A 24,090-nucleotide genomic window follows, 5' to 3' on the forward strand; every position below is an offset into this window, starting at 1 on the left:
CGGTTCAATGCTGGCAACATGAAAATTTTAAATTGCAGGAGTGAGGTTATAATGATAGAAATTTGTCTTAGACATGATTAGTTTGAGGACAGAAAATATGGCAGAGGGACATACGGTACGAACTGAAAGGAGGAGAAAAGAGATGAGGAAGAATTACCACTCTTGCAGGTGTTTACAAAGTTAGTAACTGAAAGTGTAATAACAACTGAGCTTACTATAAAAGCTTCCTACCTCTGACCAGCAGAGTGGATAACGAAGTGGCAAAACCTTTGAAGTATGAAGGTGGAAAACCGTTACTGAACAGGAATGAAAGAAGTACTATGGAATGACAATGGGCACTAGAAGGTGGGGTTGGTCAATACTATCAACAGAGAGACTCAAGAAACAATAGTAGAGAACAGGGATCTGAGGTAACATGGAAAAAGCAATATGAAAATTTCAATAGATTCATGGAGCAGAGATCATAGAAGCAGGTAGAAAAGAGATACAGTAATGATCCATGAATGATGGCTTATTCTAAAATGTTGCTAAAGACAGATACATTATTATTTTCTAGGATAGTAGTTTACTTACCAGAGAGCAGTGTTCAAACTGGATAAGCTATTCACATTTAGACTGATGGCTTTATCAATGTCTGTTCACATTTCATACCAAGTGTAGCAATATTAGCTGACATTGTGTACAGATGGACTAACTACACTTATCAATAAAGCTGACAGCCGTTTTCCAAACATTAGATTATCACTGTTGTCAGTTTCAAGAAAATATGCACTAAATAAATTTGACTATAAACTAAATATTGAAAGAACTAAAAAATGGCCATGAACTTTACAGAAAATAAATGTAAACTTTTTCTTAGGAAATCTCCATGGGAATCCATTTTCATTTGCTGTTTCTCAGTGTACACACTGAAGCATTTCATTTTCCCAGTGGGTAAACTAATTAAAATCACAGAATAATACCAATTCTTGAGCTCAGAATTGTGATAAGTTATTATGAAAAAAAAAAAAAAAATGATGCACATTGTTTTAAACAAAGGATGCCAAAAATAAATGAGAAAACTCAGCACGTCTTATGATTTACAGATGCCCTAGAGATGCATCCTTATATTTTTTTTTGTCCCTTCTCTTGAGAATGGTCTCATGTTATAAATACCAAAAAAGACCACGTATAAAGATCATCCCATTCACATAGGCAACATGGATAATCAAGTTACAATTAAATAAATAAAAATAAATAAAAATGATGGGTTTGTTTGACGAAGCATTTGGATTATCCACAGACAGTTCTCATCTACATTTCATTCATCACCTGTTCAGATGTCCAGAAAATTTAAGGGATAAATTACAAGTGTGCTCGGACCTTGTGTTATATATAGAAGATAGACATCTTTCAGTTATTTCATAACAGAAGTGCTCTAAATATGAAAATATTTTGGAAAGAAAAGAGTCAGCAGAGGAAGAAGGTTTTGTTTATCTAAAAGATTATTTTATTTGATATTTTATTAAAATGAGATTTTTGCCTTTATTTCAAAATTACAATTAGAACACAAAGAATAAGATCTGTTAGTGTTAATTCACAGGAGTCTGATACTCAGGCTCTGTAGGAGGCAACACAGAAAGTAGTCTCTCAAGTGGATTAATAGATGACAGAGAGAGTAACAGCATATACAAACACAGACCAGCCGAGAGGTTTGGAAAGAGTTAGGGTAAATATGTGTACTCTGTGAAATTAGGTGATAGCACTTAAACACCAATTTACCTGATAGCAGTTTGCATTTCTGCAAGTTCTTCATGGTGGAGGCTATAATCAAGGTCCTAAATTCATCAGGCTTAATTTTACATTTCTGAAGTGGCAAAGAGGGCACTTTTAAGAAGACATTATCACTTGAACAGCTTTTTTCGCCCTTACTGCTGTTAACCATTGTCTCTGGCTGAGACACTATGGCCTATTTAATCAGTGTAGAATTTACCTTGAGTCCATAACAAGACCATTTACTTCCTATTTGGTTCTACTCTGAGCACTCAAATGGGACCTAAATGTCCATAGACCTTGTACTTGCCCTTTGAAAAGGATGAATTCACTGTCAATGAAAAATAAAGACGCCCATTAGACAACCCTCCAGAATTAGAAGATATTCTTCCTGAAAGCATTACACAGGGGTGAGCTGTTTGTATAGCTGCAGCGGAAGAGTTTTCCCAGCATTGATCCATTATAGGTTACTGTGAAACTGCTTATGTCAGTGCTTGTAGCTTTAGGTGCTCCCGTAGCCTTAGAAAGTGTCATGTCCTAAAGTACACAGGGATATTAGCAAAAGTAATTCTCCATCCCACATTTTGTTCTGTCTAGGTGGACCTTTGTAAGTGCACCGATTTCCACAGACATTAATAGTATTCTGCAAGTAATAAGGAATCAAAAGATTGGTAGATACAATTATTTGGAAATTTAAGTACTTCAAAGCCATAACGCTTTATTCTTGGAGACATAATAGAAAAGCAGAGGCTCCATCTGACCCCACTCATGTTTATTATTACTAATGCTGGAGTCCTTTGACTTTTATTCCAGAGAACAAAAAGCTTTTCCTTTGTTGCTGTCTATATCTCATGCTATTTGAAGTGCCATAAGGGAAATCAAATGCAACCAGCCCAGCACTGAAATGTAAGTAGCATATAACAGATCAAATTTATTTCACTGTAATCCAGTAGGACAGGAAACAAAGGTAAGAATAATACAGGGAATTTTTACATGTAGAAGTGTTTACCTCAACCTAAATACAGCTAGAACTTTTGCATACCTATCTACGAGAAAAGATCACCCCATACTGTCCACGTACGGCTTATGTATAGGATGTGTATCTCCAGTAGGTCCAGCATCTCTTGCATAGTATCTCTCCCAGGATCACTATTTTAGTATTGATTGTAAGATATAGAGACATCTGACATGTCCTGTGCCAGCTTTTGAGTATGACTTAGAAACCTTAGGGTGTTTAACAAGGGACTAGGTATCACCTCAGGGTGATAACCTTAGTTATCAAAGCATAGAAATAGGCATTCCTCACTGTAAGGGACAACAATACAGCAGAGAAGGTGGAAGGAATCTTAAGCAACTAATTTTACCATTGATTATAGAAAAAGAACATAGCATGGGTTCAGATGTGGATCCCTACATTATAGATGTCTGAGTCTGGCTGATAAAATTGCAAACCACATAATTTGCTATAACAAGATCATGGCCACTAGATCAAGAAGTATTTTTGTCTCTCTCCTGAGTACTGGCGAGGCTACACCAGTAGACTGTGTTCAGTTTTGAGCTCTCCTGTTCAAGAAAGACATAGATAAGTTGAAGATTGCCCAGAGGAAGTTACTAAGGTGTTCACAGTCTATCTGGCATCACCTAGAAGGGTAGGCCAAGAAAGCGGGGCTTGTTTTGTCTGGCAAAGAGGAGGCTGAACTGTGGTCTGGCATATGCCTGCAGTTATCTGAAGGCCAGTGACAAAGCTATGGAGCTAAACCTTTTTGGTTAGCGCAAGGGGCATAAGTAAAAGGAACAACAGCTGCAGATTGCAGCTTGGGAGGCTCAGGTGAACATCAGGAAAGAAAATTCACTGTGCACTGTGCAGCACTGAAATGGCTTGCTCAGAGGGCTATGAAACCTCCCTCCTTGGAAGCCGTCAAGATTTCATTAGACCAAGCATGCTGAATAAACCGATCTCCTCTTGGCAATAGTCCTGCTTCAATCAGAGCATTGGGATAGTGATGTCCAGAGATCCCCTCCAGCCAACATTTCCACAATTCTGTGATCTTTAAAACACTACATATTAATGTTGGACAAACTGAAATAAAATTTATTGATTTATATTTTGTGCTCAGTCTTAATGGTGAAATCCTGGCCTTGTAGGAGATCACTGGAAATTTGTCCGTGACTGTTGTAGGGCTGAGAGGCAATGTTAGTTGTTACTGAAGAAGAGCAGAATTGTGCTTTAACTTATGGAAAAGACAAACTCGGAGAAAAACTGGTAACCTTAGTAATAGACATCTTTCCTTTCTCAGTCATACTTTGATAAATGTCCAAGACTGGTGCTATACAGGTGCTTTATTTCATATGTTAAGAAATAAGACAACTTAGTAGATTTGTTTGACATAGGTATCAGTTCAGCACCTAATTAGTATTCAAATATTCTGTTTTATGAATCTAATAGTTGATCTGCTCTTGCATAGTGTTTGTGTTGGAAGGGTGAATTTTCCAACTAAATAAAACACAGATATGTAAGTCTATTTTCTGTTCTCTGTTCTAACACAATTAAAAATAACTAATACTTTAAATCCCATATTAAAAAAAATAATCCATAACTTTATGCATATTAGCAGCATTAATCATTTAGTACCTGGAAAGTGCATATTTAACTTCCAACTAAAAATACCAAAAGATTCATCCCCTGAAAAATATCTAAATATAGATTACTTCATTACCTGAAAATCAGTCTCAAAAAGGATGCAGCATGTGAAATGCTAAATGAGAACCGACTGGTTAAGTGCTGTGCCTCTCGCAATCAGAAGGAGTAACAATTACAGCACCAACTGCTAATCCTAAGAAATCAAAACACAGTTAGGCAGCCACTAAATTCTATTATAAAGTGTAATTATTATTATTAGGCTTCTTTCAGAAAATGAAGGGATGGAAACATTATGCAAGTACTTAACCTTTTTTAGAAGCTGGGGCATTGTTCTTTACTGTGCTACTAAATATATTCATCTTTAAAAGGAAAAAAAATCCTCTAACTTCTGAAAACACTAGCTGGTTCTTCTCTTTAACGTTTAATCCGAAATATTGAGAAATTCTATTTTTTTTCCTGAATTGGATTAGATTGAAAATGAAGATATGTTAAGCAGGCAGGATGTGTAATAAGGTTTTGTAATTAGCACAATCTAGACTTAAATGCATTACACTAATGATGTATGCATTTTGCATGTGTTTTTTGTTTGTTTTTTTTTTTCTTTTTCAAATACCTAACTCTTGTGGTTTAACCCCAGGCAGCAGCTAGGACCATGCAGCTGCTCACTCAATTCTCCCCCTCCCCCCAACAAAGGCTGGGGAGAAGAGGGAGAAAAGGAAAGGAAAAGAAAAATTCCAAACAACTGGTGGGTTGAGATTTTAATAGAACAGTAAGGGAAAAGGAAAATAATAATAATAATGGTAAAAGAATATACAAGATGAAGTAACACAGCACAAGTCGCTCTCACCACCTGATGCCCATCCCATCCTGAGCAGTGATCACACATTCCCGCCCCCCAACCAACCCCCATTTATATAGTGAGCATGATGTTTTTGGTATGGAGTATTCTGTTGGCCAGCTTATTCTGTCTATGCTCCCTCTCAGCTTCTATGGGAAGCTGAAAAAAGTCCTGTAGTGACATATTCTGTCACTGCAGTGCAAAGAAAAAAAATCATGGCCATGATGTGTATGCAAACTTATAATTTTGGGGATGTATATATGTATTGAAAGCATAATTTTACTAACGAAATTGGAATCCCATTCACATTTTCTTTTTAAATTTTATTTATTTTTTTTAATCTATATAGGAAATTAAATAGCTCTAAAGATAAATAAATGGATGCTATAGCTATAAATTCTCCCCTGGTACTCAGGCATATCTCTCTTCCTGCCTAAGGAGTATTGATTACTGTGACTCCTTGAATATTGCAACAGTTTTATTTCCTATTCATTTATCAATTCAGTGAGTTATCCATCTCTTTACCGTCTTGTTGTGGGTTAGCTTCAGTTAGCAGTTAAGCACCACACAGCCACTTGTGCACTCTCTGCCACCCTCAGTGGGATAGGAGAAAAAGAAAGGAAGAGTAAATGCAAGAAAACGTGGGTTGAGAAAAAAAATGTTTAATAAGTGAAGAAGTGGAAAAGGAGAGGAAAAAAAAACCAAAAAACAACACCAAATGACGCAGAGGCAATCACTCACCACATCCCATTGGTAGACCAATACCCAGCCAGTTCCCAAGCAAAAGATGGCTAACCTCTCTAAAACACTCTCTTTTCCCTTTTTATTTCTGAGCATGATGTTATATGGCAGGGAGTATCTCCTTGGCTAGTTCAAGTCACTTGCCTGGCTGTGTGCCCTCCCAACCTCTTGTGCACAACCCCCCATGCTCACATCTATTCCCTGGGGAGGCAGAGTGAGAATCACAGAAGCCTAGACATTGTGCAAGCACTGCTCAGCAACAGCTAAACACAGCCATGTTATCAGGTCCACACGAGCTGCTATGAAGAAAGTTAACTCCATCCCAGACACCTCTCCACACAGACAGCTGAAATACTGTTAAAAAATAAAAATTGCCAGAAATTTTATCTTCTGTGTTGGCTATAACAGTAATTTCTTTGAGAAATCCTACATGCTAAGAAAAAAAAATCCAGCCCCTCTATTTTCTCATAATTTCTTGTTGACTATTTCTAGCCAAATCATGCTTCCTAAGGTATTTCCAAATTTTATCCAACAAATGATCATTCACTGGGAAGTGACTCTATACTGGTTGACTATTGATCCCTCTTCTGAGCTGTATGTTCCACTGAATTATATTTGCCTTGAGATTCTGAGCTTAGTAGGAGTGGAAATGAGATTCAGGTATTTTCCTGAAATTTTGTTGAACAGACGGGTTTTTGTTGGGTCTAATTTGTGATTACTACCACCTACAATCAATCCTACCCATCTTCCTGAACTGATAGCTGCCATTTGTTGCTTTATTCCATGCATTTGTTATTTAGCTTTATTCATTCAGAAATTTTTGTAAGTAATTCTCAGCCTGTCAGCTGCTTAAGGACAGCCTGTCTCTGGCAGTAGCGGTATGCTCTCCAGGCTGGCAGCTCTGCCTGGGGTTGTCAGGATGCTACTCTTCACGGATCAGAAGCGACCAAACAGTCGCTGTTTTCCTCTTTGCACCTGGTTGTGAATTCATTATGGGGTAAGAGGGTCTTTGCTCACAAGAGAGAGCGGTCATTATCAAATCTTTAAACTAGACTTGAAGTGGGAGGTGGATAATATCAGGCTTGCCCACGACAAGCTGTGGGATGACACTCCAAGGTTAGAGGGACAGGGTGTTAGCAAGGGCCCTCAGCCTGTTGCTCTGACACGTGCTGGCTGCACTGCAGCACACTTGAAGTCTTACAGAGATGAACCAGGGCCTCCTGAGATAATAGGAGCCAAAAGGGAAACATCAGTGAAATACCCTAAAGGAATTAAGGGGTTTTCCTCTAAGAAGGTGACACAGTCAACAGCCCAGCTGAAGTGCCTGTATGCCAATGAACGCAGCATGGGCAGCAAACAGGAGGAGCTGGAAGCCACCATGCTGCTAGAAAGCTATGACATAGTTGCCATTACAGAAACTTTTGTGGGACAAATCCCATAACTGGAGTGCAGCTACCAATGGCTATAGGTTGTTCAGAAGGGATAGGAGAGGAAGGAAGGGCAGAGGCACTGCCCTCTACATCAAGAAATGGATAGAGTGTGAAGAGCTGTCTATGAAGAATAGCCACAAGCAGTTTGAAAGCTTATGGGTAAGAATAAGAGACAAAGGCAACAAAGGGAACCTTGTGATTGCTGTCTACTACAGGCCACCCGATCAAGGGGAGCCTTCTTACACCAGCTACAGAAGGCATTGTGCTTGCGGGGTCTCGTCCTGCTGGGGGAATTCAACCACCCCAACATCTGCTGGAAAAGTAGCACAGCAAGCTGTAGGCAATCCAGGAGACTCCTGAAATGAATCAAAGATAACTTCTTAAGCCAGGTAATACACAACCTTACCAGAGGGCATGCGATACTGGACCTGGTGGTCACCAATGCAAGTGAGCTAATTGGTGACATCAAGATTGGAGGCAGCCTGGGCTGCAGTGATCATGCACTGGTGGAGTTCACAGTCCTAAGAAATACGAGTCAGCTCTATGAGGAGTTCATCAATAGGATCCCCTGGGAACTGCCCTTGAGGACAAGGGAGCAGAATAGAGCTGGCAGATCTTTAAGGATACTTTCCACACAGTGCAAAAGCTCTCCATACCCAGGTGTAAGAAACCAGGAAAGGAAGGCAAGACACTAGCATGGCTGAGTTGAGACCTCCAGGTCAAACTAAAGGGCAAGAAGAAAATGCACAGTCAGTGGAAGCAAGGACAAATATCCTGGGAAGAGTATAGGGACACTGTCTGGTTGTGTAGGGATGGTGTCAGGAAGGCCAAGGCGCAGGTAGAGCTGAACTTGGCAAGTGACACAAAGAATAATAAGAAGGGCTTCTACAGGTATGTCAGCCAGAAAAGGAAGGTCAAAGAAAGCATATCCCCCTGATGAGCAAGACTGGCAAACTGGTAACAATGGACAAAGAGAAGGCTGAGGTGCTTAACAACATTTTTGCCTCAGTCTTCACTAGCAATCTCTTTTCCCACACTTCTCAAATGGATGGACTGCAAGGCAGGAACTGGGGGAGGAAAGTCCCTCCCACTGTAAGAGAAGGTCAGGTTCATGACCACCTGAGGAACATGAATATACTGAAGTCTATGGGACCTTATGAGATGTATCCCAGAGTCCTGATGTAGTTGCCAGTCACTCTCTATGATATTTGAAAAGTCATGGCAGTCAGGTGAAGTCCCCGGTGACTGGAAAAAAGGAAACATTGCACCCATTTTTAAAAAGGGCAGAAAGGAGGATTCTGGCAACTATCGACCTGTCAGCCTGACCTCTGTGCCTGGGAAGATCATGGAACAGATCCTCCTAGAAGCTATGCTAAGGCACATGGAGGACAGGGGTGTGATTTGAGGTGATGATTTTGAGATGGCAGCATGGCTTCACCAAGGGCAAGTCCTGCCTGACCAACTTAATGGCCTACTCCTAGTGATGGAGTGACGACATCAGTGGACAAGGGAAGAACTACAGAGCTACAGATGTCATCTATCTGGGCTTCTGTAAGGCCTTTGACATCGTCACTCACAACATCCTTCTCTCTAAATTGGAGAGAGGTGGATTTGATGGGTGGACTCTTCGGTGGATGAGGAATTGGGGTTGCATCCAGAGTGTAGTGGTCAATGGCTCAACGTCCAGTGACAAGTGGTATCCTTCAGAGGTCCATACTGGGACCAGTACTGTTCACTATCTTCATCAATGGCATAGTCAGTGGGATTGAGTGCACCCTAAGCAAGTTTGCAGACAACACCAAGCTGTGTGGTGTGGTTGACATGCCTGAAAGACAGGTTGCCATCCAGAGGGACTTGGACAACCTCAAAAAGTTGATCAAGTGAACCTCATGAGGTTAAATAAGGCCAAGTGCAGAGTTCTGAATGTGTGTCGAGACAACACCCAGTATCAATACAGGTTGGGGGATGAAGGGACTGAGAGCAGCCCTGCTGAGAAGGATTCGGGGGTACTGGTAGATGAAAAACAGGACATGAGCTGGCCATGTGCCCTCGCAGCCCAAAAAGCTAACGGCATCCTGGGCTGCATCAAAAATGTGGCCAGCAGGTCAAGGGAGGTGATTCTGCCCCTCTACTCTGCTCTGGTGAGACTCCACCTGGAGTACAGCATCCAGCTCTGGGGTCCCCAACATGAGAAGGATATGGGCCTGTTGGAGCAGGTCCAGAGGAGGGCCACAAAGTCAATCAGAGGGCTGGAACACCTCTCCTGTGAGGACAGGCTGAGAGAGTTGGGGTTGTTCAGCCTGGAGAAGAGCAGGCTCTGGGGAGACCTTATTACAGTACCTAAAGGGGATAAGCAAGATAGGGACACACATTTTTTCAGGGCCTGTTGTGATAAGGTAAGAGGTAATGACTTTAAACTGGAAGAGGGAAGACTTAGATTAGCTATAAGGAAGAAATTTTTTACAATGAGGGTGGTGAAACACCACAACATGTTGCCCAGCAAGGTGGTAGATGTGCCATCCCTGAAAACATTCAAGGTCAGGTTGAATGTGGCTCTGAGCAACCTGATCTAGTTGAAGATGTCCCTACTCATTGCAGGGGGAACTTGGAGTAGATTACCTATAAAGGTCCTTTCCCACTCAAACTATTCTATGATAACAATGCAGTGGACTATCCTGGTAACGATATACTTCTTAGTACACTATGATAAATAATGTATTTTATTACAGGAAATATGTTACCTAATATTGTTATCTTGCACACTCAATGTCAGAACCAAATTTTAAGATGTTTAGATTCCCATTTTCCTCTTATTGACTCTTAAAAGTTAATTTGTTTGTGTGTTTGGGTTTCCCCCCCCAACAATGCATTTCCTACTCTCTCTGTATTTTAGCTGTTCTGAAAACCAGCTTGCTTTTTACCTGTACAGTAAGTGATAACATTTTTTTTAATAACTGAGTTTATAATAATAGAGTTTGTTATGGAGGGAAGCTACTGTTTATGACAATTTAAGATATTTGTTGTCTATTAAAGGAAAACAAATTTATTCAAGTGATTCTATTCCTTTTATCATTCAGTTAATGGAAATGCACAAAAATCTTATCAAAGATAGGAAAGCCATTTTAGACGGCCAGAACTTTTCTTGGAAACATAGGTACTTAGATATTGATTGGGATAACAGGTATGAAAATTTAGGAAAACCTGATTCTAAAGATAATACAAGATTGTTTCCTTGCATAATTTATTTAAAATCTATATTAAAAGCAGAACAGTAACCAAAATCTATTCTGTGTTTTGCGCTTGAAAACATCCCTTATTTTAATAATAACAGAAGAGGATGACCATAGCATACAGTTGATGCTTTTTAATAAAAAAGAGACTGTGTTATTTGCTTAATAATGTATTTACTGTTTTCTTGAAAGAATAAAATGAATGAAGCAATACACTCATACGCTTTCATATATTTAGGTAGCTGAGAGTATGACCAGACTACTACCAGTCAGCATGAAGATATTTCATCTTCGGCTTTGTCCTAACTGCACTGTATGAAAATGTGTGAAGCATTAAGTCAGTCAAGGCAATGGCTCTCTGAATATTTTTGTAATATTAAAGTAGACTCTACAACATGTCTCCTCTGAATTCCTCTTGCATCACCTTTTTTTCTGTTCTCCAGGGTTTTGGTTTTGCTTTTTTCTAACCTGGGTTCCTGACCAGCTTCTCTAGTGGGAACTGAAAACTAATGTGGTTAACACAAGTAGTTAACATGAATGGGAGGTTGGAGTCCTGGGAAGGTGGTTATGCTATAACTTGTTTGAATATTAGCAGAATAACTAATAGTTCCCAGTTTATTTTTGGGTGGGATTTTGGTTTTTGTTTGGTTCGTATTTTGGTTTTGTTTTTTTTTTTTTATTTGATGTTTTTCTTCAGTGCTGAAGATATGGGTAGGGTCTTTGTAAAACAGAAACAATGGAAAAAAAACCCAATAAACTGTGATATTGTGATAGTAAGACTCCACACTAAAATGATGCAGACAGAAACTGCTCCAGGGGAAGCTCTTGAAGAGCATGGATCTGAATCCCCTTCATTTTGCTCCTCACCAAGACAAGGGCACTTACAAGTGCCAGGTGGAGGGAAATTTTTTGCCATTCTAGCCTTGGGAACATCTCTTGACTAGATTTCACCACTGTGAATTACTTTTTAAAGTATTAAATATTGGAGAAAAATATGTATCATTTCTGAATGCTATGGAAATCTGAATGACGACTTTCAGAAGTTTTTGTGGATCAGTCTGGGGTTTGAAAGAACATTAGTTTTACCGTCAGGTCAATTGATTCATGTCCCCGACAAGCAACGCCTCGGACCATCAGTCTCAGACCATTGATCTACGACAAGGGATGCCTGTGACAGTTCCAGTGCAAGGGAATCCTACCCTTCCATAGGAAGGGTGGACCAGAGTGTTGCCGGTCATGGAGCACCACTTCTCAGTTGTATCGGCACCAGTATGAGTGAGATGAAGTAACTGATCTATGTAAATAAAAAAAAAATAAAATAATCTTTTTGAAAGAGAAGTGGAAGTGAAAAATCTCTTTTTAAAATGTATCAGCCCCTGCCTGTCTCCCAGGTTGAACTCAGAAGCGGTTGCTTTGGTACAACTGGGAGGTGTCACACAACATTGTGGGAGTGAGAAGCCGCACGGTAGGCACTGTGGCAGAGTGTTGCCACAGAATGTTCAAATGGTGAAACTATGGTTCCCATTCACCACGTATAGCTCCTTAAAAACAAACGTGTTTGGGCTCTGGAATTTCCCAAAAAGCTTTAAGCTATTTAAATGATGTATCTTATGGAGGGTTTTAGTCAAGTGTGGCTAAAATGTTAAAGTCCTTGAAAACACAGATATTTAGCCTACAAAGTTTACTTGCTCTGCCCAGACTGTCTATGGAGATTTAAGTTCCTTAAACCAAAGCTAGAGTTTTTAGCGTTTATGATCCCTGCGGTCTCCGGCAAAGAAATTTTCAGACTTTCCAAAGAGCAGCTGCTAGGAGTCAGGAGATTTTGAGCTTCGCTGTGTCTTTGAGTTTTCTGAAGGGGTTGCATCTGTGCTAGTCATTTGAAGGGTTTGTAAACTTTGCTGAATATTACTGTAAAGCTTCTTAGCTCTTTGTGAGAAAAAGAAACATTTGTTTCCATCTGTATTATCAGTCAAATTTTAAAAGTATCTAAGAATTGAAGGTATGTATGCTGACTTTCAAAGAGTAGGTCTTCGATACACCATGAAAAGATGTAGACCACATGACAACAGATATGTTTATGCAGTTAATGACTTGTGGTATGTGCCTATATGAAATATCAGAAGTAGCATTCTGTATTGGGAAAACAAATATGAAACTAATAAAAATTATTAATTTTAATTAGTTAGTTAATGACAACAAAAGCACTAGGTCTAAAACCTCCAAGATTTTTGAAATGTGATTCCTTTAAGTCTAATCTAGTTTATTTTTTACTAATGAGACATCTTTATTATGTAGATATCTGAACCCAAATTCTGGATCTCTACAGAAGTAAGCCTCCTAAAGGAAATGCCTAATTTATCTTCACTGTCACAACAGGGGAATAAATGCCTATGTGAATCTCCAGAGTAAAATCCTATTCACCTAAGTTCTTAACTTCTGTAAAAAGTTCCTTTTTAGTTTACAACTTAGGCCATTCCCTTGGTTCCCTTTTCAGCAAAAATTAATTTATGTTCTGCCTAGATGCAGATTTTTGGAACTTTAAGACCAAGTAGCTCTAGATTACGTTGCAGGTACTACAGAAATAAATAGTATCTTGATTTCTGCAATTTTAAGATAAACATAGGTAACAGTGTTACTCTTAGTTTAAGTTATCCTGTTTTTTTAAGATAAGGTAGAATAAATTACATTCTGGCATTCCCACGTTTGTCTTTAGAGAGGGCAAGACAGTGAACTTAATTTTTTAAACAGATAAAACTTTAAGCCATAGTCTATCCCAGCCAGTTAATTAAAAGAAATTTCAACTTGGTTGGTTGAACCAACATCTAGACAACGTGACTCCTGGTAACAATTTCTAAATAGGTCCATTGTGAGATGGAAACTATAGTCTATGCAAATAGGAAAGAGAGTTTGTGTGGAATGAATCAGAAATATTTGCTGTACAACAGTGAATTTAGCATTTTACTGATGACTGAATAATGTCTCGGATAGTTTATTAACAAACAATGTATATAGTAAATACAAACTCAAAGCTTCTGTAAGCTGTCCTTCAATATTCTCAAGCATGTAAAAGATGATGTTTGCATATTAAGAGTAAGAAGGCACTGCAAAGTATCTCACCTGAAGTATTAATTCATCTTTTTATGAAACATTTCCCTTTTTTGTTAACTACTTCACTGTTCAAAAGAGGAAGAGTAAAGTATCCACACATTAAATGGCACGATGCTCATGCCATCAGTCTAGATATATTAATTTAACAAACTTTGATTCAACTCCCTAAGCAGAAGAATCTAATGATATTTGCAATACCACATTGTATCCACAATGTTAGTATAGCAGAAGAAACACAAGATCTGGGGGAGACCACTAAAACTAAGGTCAGACAGGATGCATTAGGTAACTTCAAATATTACTAAAAGCCTATGTTTAGGAGGTCAAATTGAGTAGTAGGTAACTGCTATAGTGTTATCTGATTACATTATCTGTTTTACTACATGTCCATTGATATGGAGCTTAGACGCTTGGCTAATCTGTTGGTACCTTCCTACACACACCTAAATTAGGGCACCTATTCTCAAGCTGAATCCCATCCCTATGATGCAGAGATCTGAAGAAGTGATTCTGTAGCCTAAGCTTGTGCACTTAGTGTTGTCGAGATGGGACTGACAGATTTATAGGATACCTGCACCTTTTTGGTGCACGGTCTGGAGCCCGGGTAGAGTATGCTAACAAGTCAAACATGATGCTAGATAACTGCATGTGCACAATCGTGTGCCTTTCCTTGCTAATAAACATCTGAACTCAGGTGAGATGGAAGACTTGCACAGATTCATAGTAACATTATTATTTTAACTACTTGAGGCTATATTTTTCTTTAGTCTGAAAATTAAGTATGAACTTAGTTTTGGTATAAACACATTGTGCGTGGTAATGCTTTTCAAGAGAAATAGACATGACTTTATATATTTTGTATTACTTTTATTTAAATGCAAGACTTCTTTTTTTTTTTCATTTTTTGAGAAACAGTTTCCCAGCACTTGAATGTGATCTTTTATACTTTTACTTTTGAGCTGGTGTTTGTTTCAAATATCATTATTCTAATTTCTGTTAAAAAAGGGCTGTACAGCTAATAGCATTTTATGGACCTAGGGCTAATAAGCCAAATAGTAAGGAAATATTAATATAATCTTTGTTTAAGCTAATAGCACTACATTCTTTTATCACAAATCAGAGAACAAGTTTGCTTCATATAACCAACCAACTGTACAACTCAAATAATTAAACGTTCTTCGCTATAAAACCTTAGAACACCTTTGTGTTTAACAGCAAATTCATTTCTTAGGTACATGGTGCTAAAACCAATTCTAATGTGTTTTACTGTAAAACTACTATCTAATAAAGTATCAAGTATAGTTATTGCTGTGCTAAAAGCAGGAGGTAAATGTCTTTTCACAATTGTATTCACCTGCCTTACATTTATGTCATATACCTCATTCAACATATACAATTCTTTCACTTCCACTTGGAAAATAACACATTTTGTAGTTACATAAATTTATGTAGAAATGTTCAGCTATTTACAGGGGTGGAGACACTTCTGAGACTGAAACAAGAATCAAATGGCAAAGAGGTGTTGGAAAACACACTATAAACAGAGCAGCAATTTAGGACCCTTAATGTCCGAAAGGTTAGAGTACCCTAATTTAAAATATTCACTGCAAGGATGAAGTAGGAGACCCAGGAATTTATATGTATGAGAAGGTTGACATCTGATTTAGATATTTGAAACTCTTATTTGTTTGTGCTATAAATATATACTACAAGTGGGTTTGATCAAGAGTCATTCTTATTAGTATTTCGATGAAAAAATGATGTCTTATGTTGAAAATGTGTGCTTTTTCCTTTTTTTCAGCTTTAAAAAAAACCCTTCATTTTTTTCTGATGACCTTAGATATTTTTTTAATTTCAGCTTATTATTTTATTGACATTAATAATTTTCTCTTTTTTTGACAAAAATTTGTCATCAATGAGTCTTTCAGGAAGTACAATTTACAAGCTGAAAGAAAGACTATAAAACAGAGCATATAACTTGTATTATATGAACTTTCAGAACCAAAGATCTGAGAAGCTTAAGTGTCCCAATCAAGTTGTCAGAGTGAAAAGCCAACAGAGATTTGTAAGCCTTAGTCCTGTTTTGAAACACAAGAGGATATTTTCATTGTTTAGTTGAAAAATAGGAAAATGTCACAAAAATGCTTCTCTGAAATGTATTTCTGAAATAAATATAGCAGACTGTCAATATTTGTGTTAGAGACAGATGGGGACAAGAATGAAAAAGTACTACCTTACAGCTGTTAGTTACATTAAGATTATATTTGACAACATACTGATAATATTTTAAATAATATCTTTCTCAGATATATGAATGTGTCTTATACATTATGTTATATTTGTAGTACGGTAGACCCAGTTAACTGAGCAATAATTTTGAGCAACTGGATTCTTTGCAGTCTCAGAGTTCCAAAATCATGACAATATAGTGTAAAATAAAACCCCTAAATAATGAGGAAACAATTATCCTTTGTGCTGTTTATTAAATTTAAAAGATCAATCCATCCAAAGACTCAGAATTATTTAATGACATTTTATAAACATCACAATAGTGAAACACCTTGGTGCAAACAACTCAAAAAAGGCACTTTTTGAATCCATTCCACTGATCTGTGGCATTTGTCACTGTCATTGTGACAGCTGTGGATTGTGATCCTGTAAGCAAGGCAGGGCTATTTCTCAATATTCTGTCAGAACTGCTCTGTGTCAGAACCGTCTCTCAGCTAGTTGCAGTCAGTGTGCCTGTGTCGGCTGCAGTAAGTGTGCATGGTCTCAGCAAGTAGAGAAGGAAGACGGAGAGGGTACTTGCAATCAAAATATTTTCTAGGTGAATAAACCTTGATTCTTAAAGAAAACAGGAATGCCTGTTCCATGAGTGTTGGAATTGTGTTTTAAACAATGTGTGCTGATTTTTCATCCTTCATCCAAACTTACAAGAATAAAGTCTGTTATAGCATAAAAATGCAATAAGCGTCACCTCTGCCATGAGTTAGTTATAAACCACAACAAGTTGAAGGCAGTAGTGCATGAAGCTGAGAAGTAGAAGAATTTAGGAGAGTGTGAACACCAAGTGCAATGTGCAGTAATGTACTCAGTAGTCTGAAATGAGACTGGGACTAGGATGGCCTGGAGGTACCTGAAGAACATGCCAAGTTGCGGCAGAAATTAATATAGACAAAGAGAGGTAATTAATAAAATTATTGTATGGCACTCAATAATGAAGAAGATTATCTCATCTTCCTTCTTCTTTCCTTCTCATATAAGGCATTTAAGCATGTTATGGGGGACTATCGGGCTCCAGTCATATGATTTCCATGTTGTTCACTGATACCGCAGGGCTTTTATATTTGTATGACCTGGCTCCTTTGCTCACACTGAGCATTAGATATATATTATAAAGAACTAAAAGCCTATCTAATTTTAATCATAATTAACTAAATAGTGCTGAAATTGAAGAGAAAAAAAGACTGATAAACTATTAAGGTTTTACCAGTTTGATCCCAGTAGGAAAAAAAATATTTCTTAATCCAAATAGGTAGTTGGTCACAAGACCAGTATCTTCAGGTCATAGCCTTATAACATGATGGGGAGATCAAAAACTAACAAGAAGTTGTGCCTCTCCTCACCCTTCAGCCCTGAATAATGAAATTACTATGAAATGGAAGTCAAAAGTGTACAACTACCATACTGCTTTGACCGGTCAGTGTGAATCGGATATCTCAGGGAATCACAGAATCACAGAATCACAGAATCACAGAATGGTTAGGGTTGGAAGGGACCTCTGGAGATCATCTAGTCCAACCCCCCTGCCAGAGCAGGGTCACCTACAACAGGTGGCACAGGACAGCGTCCAGGTGGGTTTTGAATGTATCCAGAGTGGGAGACTCCACAACCTCTCTGGGCAGCCTGTTCCAGTGCTCCACTACCCTCAAAGTAAAGAAGTTCCTTCTCATGTTAAGATGGAACTTCCTATGTTCAAGTTTATGCCCATTACCCCTCGTCCTATCACTGGGTGCCACTGAAAAAAGACTACTCCCATCCCCCTGGCATCCTCCCATTAAGTATTTGTATGTATTAATAAGATCCCCCCTCAATCTTCTTTTCTCTAGACTAAAGAGACCCAAGTCCCTCAGCCTTTCCTCATAAGAAAGGTGCTCCAGTCCCCTAATCATCTTTGTTGCCCTTTGCTGGACCCTCTCCAGCAGTTCCCTGTCTTTCTTGAACTGGGGAGCCCAGAACTGGACACAGTACTCCAGATGCGGTCTCACCAGGGCAGAGTAGAGGGGGAGGATGACCTCCCTCGACCTGCTGGCCACACTCTTCTTGATGCACCCCAGGATGCCATTCGCCTTCTTGGCCGCCAGGGCACATTGCTGGCTCATGGTCATCCTGTTGTCCACCAGGACTCCCAGGTCCCTCTCCACAGAGCTGCTCTCCAGGAGGTCAGCCCCCAACCTGTACTGGTGCATGGGGTTATTCCTCCCCAGGTGCAGTACCCTACACTTACCCTTGTTGAACTTCATAAGGTTTCTTTCTGCCCAACTCTCCAGCCTGGCGAGGTCACGCTGTAAGGCAGCACAGCCTTCTGGCGTGTCAGCCACTCCTCCCAGTTTTGTGTCATCAGCAAACTTGCTGATGGTACACTCTATCCCTTCATCCAGATCATTGATGAATATGTTGAACAAAACTGGGCCCAGTACTGACCCCTGAGGGACACCACTTGTTACTAACCTCCAACTAGACTCTGCGCCACTAACCACAACCCTCTGAGCTCTATCTGTGAGCCAGTTCTCAATCCACCTCACCGTCCATTCATCTAAGCCACACTTCCTAAGCTTTCCTGTGAGGATGATGTGGGAGACAGTGTCGAAAGCCTTGCCAAAGTCAAGGTAGACAACATCCACTGCCCTCCCCTCATCCACCCATCTAGTTACTTTGTCATAGAAGGCTATCAGATTAGTCAGACATGACTTCCCCTTGGTGAATCCATGTTGACTACTTCTGATAATCTTCTTTTCATCCAGGTGCTTTGAGATGACTCCCAGAACAAGCTGCTCCATCATCTTCCCAGGGATGGAGGTGAGGCTGACCGGCCTGTAGTTTCCCGGGTCATCCTTCCTGCCCTTTTTGAAGACTGGAGTGACATTGGCTATCCTCCAGTCCTCAGGCACCTCACCTGTCCTCCAGGACCTTTCAAAGATAATGGAGAGAGGCCCAGCAATGACTTCCCCCAGCTCCCTCAGCACTCGAGGGTGCATCCCATCAGGCCCCATGGATTTATGTATATCCAATTTATCTAACTGATCTTTAACGTGTTCCTTGTTAACCAAGGGATAGTCTTGTTTCCCCCAGACTTTCTCTGTTACCTGCAAAGTCTGGGTCTCACAAGGACTGGCCCGAACAGTGAAGACAGAAGCAAAGAAGGCATTTAGCAACTCCGCCTTCTCTGCATCATCCGTCACCACAGCACCTGTCTCATTCAACAACGGGCCCACATTTTCCCTAGTTTTCCTTTTGTCTCCTATATACTTAAAGAAACCCTTCCTGTTGGCCTTGACATCCCTCGCCAGGTTCAATTCCAAGGCTGCCTTGGCTTTCCTTGTTTCCTCCCTGCATACCCTGACAGCATTCTTGTATTCCTCCCAAGCAGTCAGCCCCTTCTTCCACCTATTGTAAACTCCCTTCTTCGACCTGAGCCTTTTCAGAAGGTCCCTGCTCAGCCATGCAGGTCTCCTTCTTCCCTTGCCTGATTTCTGAAGAACAGGAGAGTCTATTCTGAAACATTTCTCTTTTTCCCAGCTCCTTCCTAGTCTATCCTTTGTAATCCTCATCACTGGTCAAAGTGGTTTGCATTGTAATGAAGCACTGCTTCTATTTTGCAGAAAGAAATTGGGTTTGGAAAACATTAGTCAAAGGTCCTGACACCATATTTTTCTGTGTGGCTATTCTACTTTAGTCAGAAATGAAACCTTGGGTTAATAAGGCCTTTCATATCTGCAGATTTAGGTCTTAAACATATCTGTAACCAGTGAATGGAAAGCTGTAAAATTGTCTGGTTGCATGAATAGTCAAACCATCAATAGACTCATTATTTTAGCCCATGTCTGCACTACTGTAGCTATACTGAAGTCAGTGGAATTTTTACCTGTACAGAGAGAAGTAATGGAATTATAAAACAAGTGAAGTTATTTACCCAGAATATTCACACCTCTTTCATAGCTGTCAGACTTTAATCCCTCAGTTAAGCCAAAATACTAGTAACAGCCAAATGCATTTTAGTGCTATTTTTGTCTTTTTTGTCTTATGTAAGTGAAATGTGACATACGGATGAAACTGAACTTGTAAAAGATTCCATTAATCTGTAATTTTCATCTTCATTAAAGTTCAATTTATTTCCAGATCATGAGGGGAAAATATCCTTTTGAATATTTTGTGTGAACAGGACTCTGTGCACCATTCTTTGCAGGACTGAGAGAAATAAGTCAAAGAAGTTTACCTTTAACTTAAGCTTTCCTTAATCAGAGCTTACTTCAAAACTGAGAAAATTTGAAAACCAGATTTCACAAAATCACAGAATCACAGAATGGTTAGGGTTGGAAGGGACCTCTGGAGATCATCTAGTCTAACCCCCCTGCCAGAGCAGGGTCACCTACAGCAGGTTGCACAGGACAGCGTCCAGGCGGGTTTTGAATGTCTCCAGAGTGGGAGACTCCACAACCTCTCTGGGCAGCCTGTTCCAGTGCTCCACTACCCTCAAAGTAAAGAAGTTCCTTCTCATGTTAAGATGGAACTTCCTATGTTCAAGTTTATGCCCATTACCCCTCGTCCTATCACTGGGCGCCACTGAAAAAAGACTGTTCCCATCCCCCTGGCATCCTCCCATTAAGTATTTGTAAGTATTAATAAGATCCCCCCTCAATCTTCTTTTCTCTAGACTAAAGAGACCCAAGTCCCTAAGCCTTTCTCCATATGAGAGATATCTTTCTCCATATGAGAGGTGTGTATATCTCCTATTGTTCAATATATGATTTTAACTTCTGAGATTTTTCTAGAGTCTCAAAATATTCAGGTAAAAAGGATTTATAGTGGGCTGGTTTTTTAGTGAATCTTGAATGGCTAGGGAATTGCTTTCTCTGATGAGGTGTCTTGTCTTGCCATAAGCAACTCCAGACACAGTGATTTCCGAGCCCTTCTATTCCTTGTTCTGTTGTTGAAGTACCTTATATTTATAAAGTTTTTCCTTGACATACTAAGAAACAGGTTATCTTTGTTCCTGTCTCATCTCTAGTGATTACTTCTATTATTCTGTTAAAAAAAAAAAAAAGGAAGAGTTAAAATACAGATTTGTGCATTTAATTCTCAACTAAGCCATTTGTGTTCATATGCTCTACTTATTTTCGGCAGCATTTTCTTTTTCTGTCCTTTAGAACACAATCTGGTAACCATTGTAAGCCTCTGACAATTTTTGACTTGTTTTCTAATAAGATCCAAATGTCATGCAACAGCTACTAAGAATACTGAAAAAGAAAGATATTGGTTTTGAGAAAGGTATTTTGCTTCTTAGAGTGGCACCACCTTAGTGAAAAGATCTGATAGAAAATTATGGAGCTCTGGATTTTCTCTTTATTGTTCTAACACGATATTTTTCAAAGCCAGAATTTTAGCCATGGAAAATTCCCCTCTGTATGTAAATCCTATGCTGCATATGCTAAGATATTTCAACTCTTCAGTGCATTTTATTTGAATAAACTTGAATTGAGTATTCTGCTATTTATAGAAAGGTCTTTCATTTGTAAATATAAACATATCTTCCTTCACCTTTCTTTTCAATGAAAATTGCACAGTGTGCCACTGGTCATGTCAAACCATTGACCAATACTTAATAATTAACAAATGTGTTAATTAGTAATTTCTTTTAGAGACCAAACCAATTTAGTCCACTTGCACAACACAGATTTTACTAGCTAGTAGCGGTAGCAAAATGGTAAAAGGTGAACCTTGCATATATCAGGTGTCATTCCTCATTAGTCATTAGTCATTATTTGAAAGGCATGAGTTTTGTTCTGATCTGGACACATAATGGAATAAATTATATAATAAAAATATATTGGTTTTTTATCCTTATCTAACAAAGGTAGAGGTGGCTTCTGTGAGAAAAGATCAGGAGCTGCCCTCATGTTGGACAAAGCCAATTTAGCAAGCTGCAAAACAGACCTGCTGCTGCCCAAAGCTGAGCCCATCAGCAACTCTAGTGGTGCCTCTGTGATAACATATTTAAGAATGGGTAAAAAATGCTATGCAGCAACTGGCAGAGAGGAGTGAGAATATGTGAGGGAAACAGTCCTGCAGAAACCCAGGTCAGTGAAAAAGGAGGGGGAGGAGGTGCTCCAGGCACAGACTGGAGGCACAGTCCCCTGCAGCCTGTGGAGAAGACCATAGTGGAGCAGATATCCACACTACAGACTGTGGAGGAAACCAGAACAGATGGATGTGCTCTGCAGCCCATGAAGACCCCATGCCGGAGCAGCCTTCTAGCAGGAACTATGGCCCATGGAGAGGAATCTGGTTTTCTGACAGCACTTGTAAGCCCGTGGGGGACCCACACTGGAGCAGTCCGCTCCTGAAAGACTGTACCAAGATGAAAAGACCCATGCTGAAGCAGTCCTTGAATAACTGTGGCCCATGGGAAGGACCCACACTGGAGAAGTTCATGATGCACTGTCTTCCATGGGAGGGACACCACGCTAGAGTAGGGGAAGATTGTGGGTAGGAAGGAGCATCAGAGACAAAGGGTTATGAACTGACCACAACCCCCATTCTGTGTTCCCCCTCAGCCACTTGGCAGGTAGAAGAGTCAAGAATGAAATTGAGCCTGGAAGAAGGAGGGGAGGTGGGGTGGAGGGAGAGGCATTTTTAGTTTTGTTTTTCTTTCTCACTATCCTACTCTACTTTTAATTGCCAATAAATTAAATTAATTTACCCAAAGATGAGTGTGTTTTGCCCAAGACAGAAATTGGTAAATGATCTCCCTGTCCTTATCTCAACCCATGAGCTTTTAATCTTATTTTACCCACCTGTCCTGCTAAGGAGGGGGTGTGAGAGAGCAGCTTGGACAGTATGTGGTCCCGAGCCAGGGTCAGCCCATCACATCATAGCATGGTATATAGAGTATATATGGTTGGCATTATGGGAAACATACTTTGACATTTTAGATATGGCTGGAGTGGAGAGGTTCAGATTACTTTTTTTTTTTATGACTGTTTCTGATAAGAATGAATTAAGACTTACCCTCTACTTTCATTGTCTTTTCAAGCTGCATTTAGGTAGGCAAAAATCATGATCTTTCTAGCCTTTCTATAAGTAGTGAGTTCATTATGTGCTAACTTGGAAAGGGTGACAGCTTTATGAAAACTGTCTCTCCTTTTGCTCCCTCTTCCTTCTTTCATTCTCCCTCAAGTTCATGAGCTTCAAATTGTTTCACTTGATCTCATTGCAATAGGGTCATTTTGTAGACCATGGCTGGTCATTCAAGGGCCCTTCATCTGGAGCTTGATGATGAGTTTATGGGATATGGGCAAATGAGCTCAAAGTGAATGATGATTGGCAGGGGTTTTCTTGGACACTTCAGAGGTTTTAGGGTAGCTGGTGGGACCAGACACATATTGTTTTATGTGGTGAGGAAGCCCCTAGGGCTCACTTTAGGGCCTGCAGTGTAAAGGCAATCCAACCTGGGGTATTTCAAGTGGGCAACTTTCAGGAGCAGCTACATAGCAGTTGCATGTGAATATATCCAATACATTTCGGAGCTTTCTAAGTGCCAAAGAGGGGGAAGCTTTACCGTGAATATTATAGATTTTTATGTTTTTCTAATGATTACAAATGGAAATTTGTGCAATAAGATGGTGTTTTGCAGTATGCAGATTTCAGGACAAATCACTGTGTAACCTATAGGAAGGCCCAGATTACAAATCTTAGGAATTAGTGCTTACATTTGCAGTGGGCAGTATGACAAAAGCTTAAGATCTTGAAAACATAAGTCCATCCTCCTAAGTGCATTTAGAGCTGTTAAATGTTTAATACAGCAAATGGCTAACTAAAATAAGAATAGAAATGTGACATGATCCAGATAAGTCTTACAAAGTGAAGACACTAGAATTAAGTGTTGGGGAAGATAGACCCTAAGTTCAGTGAAGTTAATTCTATTTCATGTATAAAGAGTAAAATATTCAAAGAAAATACTACTTGTGTTCTGTGAGGCATAGTGTTACCATCCCTCTTTGAGGGATTAGAGTCTTGAAAGCCAACTCTAGCTTACATCCATTTTCAAATTAGAAACATATAAGTGCAATC

The sequence above is a fragment of the Charadrius vociferus genome, unplaced genomic scaffold (assembly GCF_000708025.1).
Source record: "Charadrius vociferus isolate BGI_N301 unplaced genomic scaffold, ASM70802v2 scaffold26, whole genome shotgun sequence".
In the NCBI taxonomy this organism is placed as follows: Eukaryota; Metazoa; Chordata; class Aves; order Charadriiformes; family Charadriidae; genus Charadrius; species Charadrius vociferus.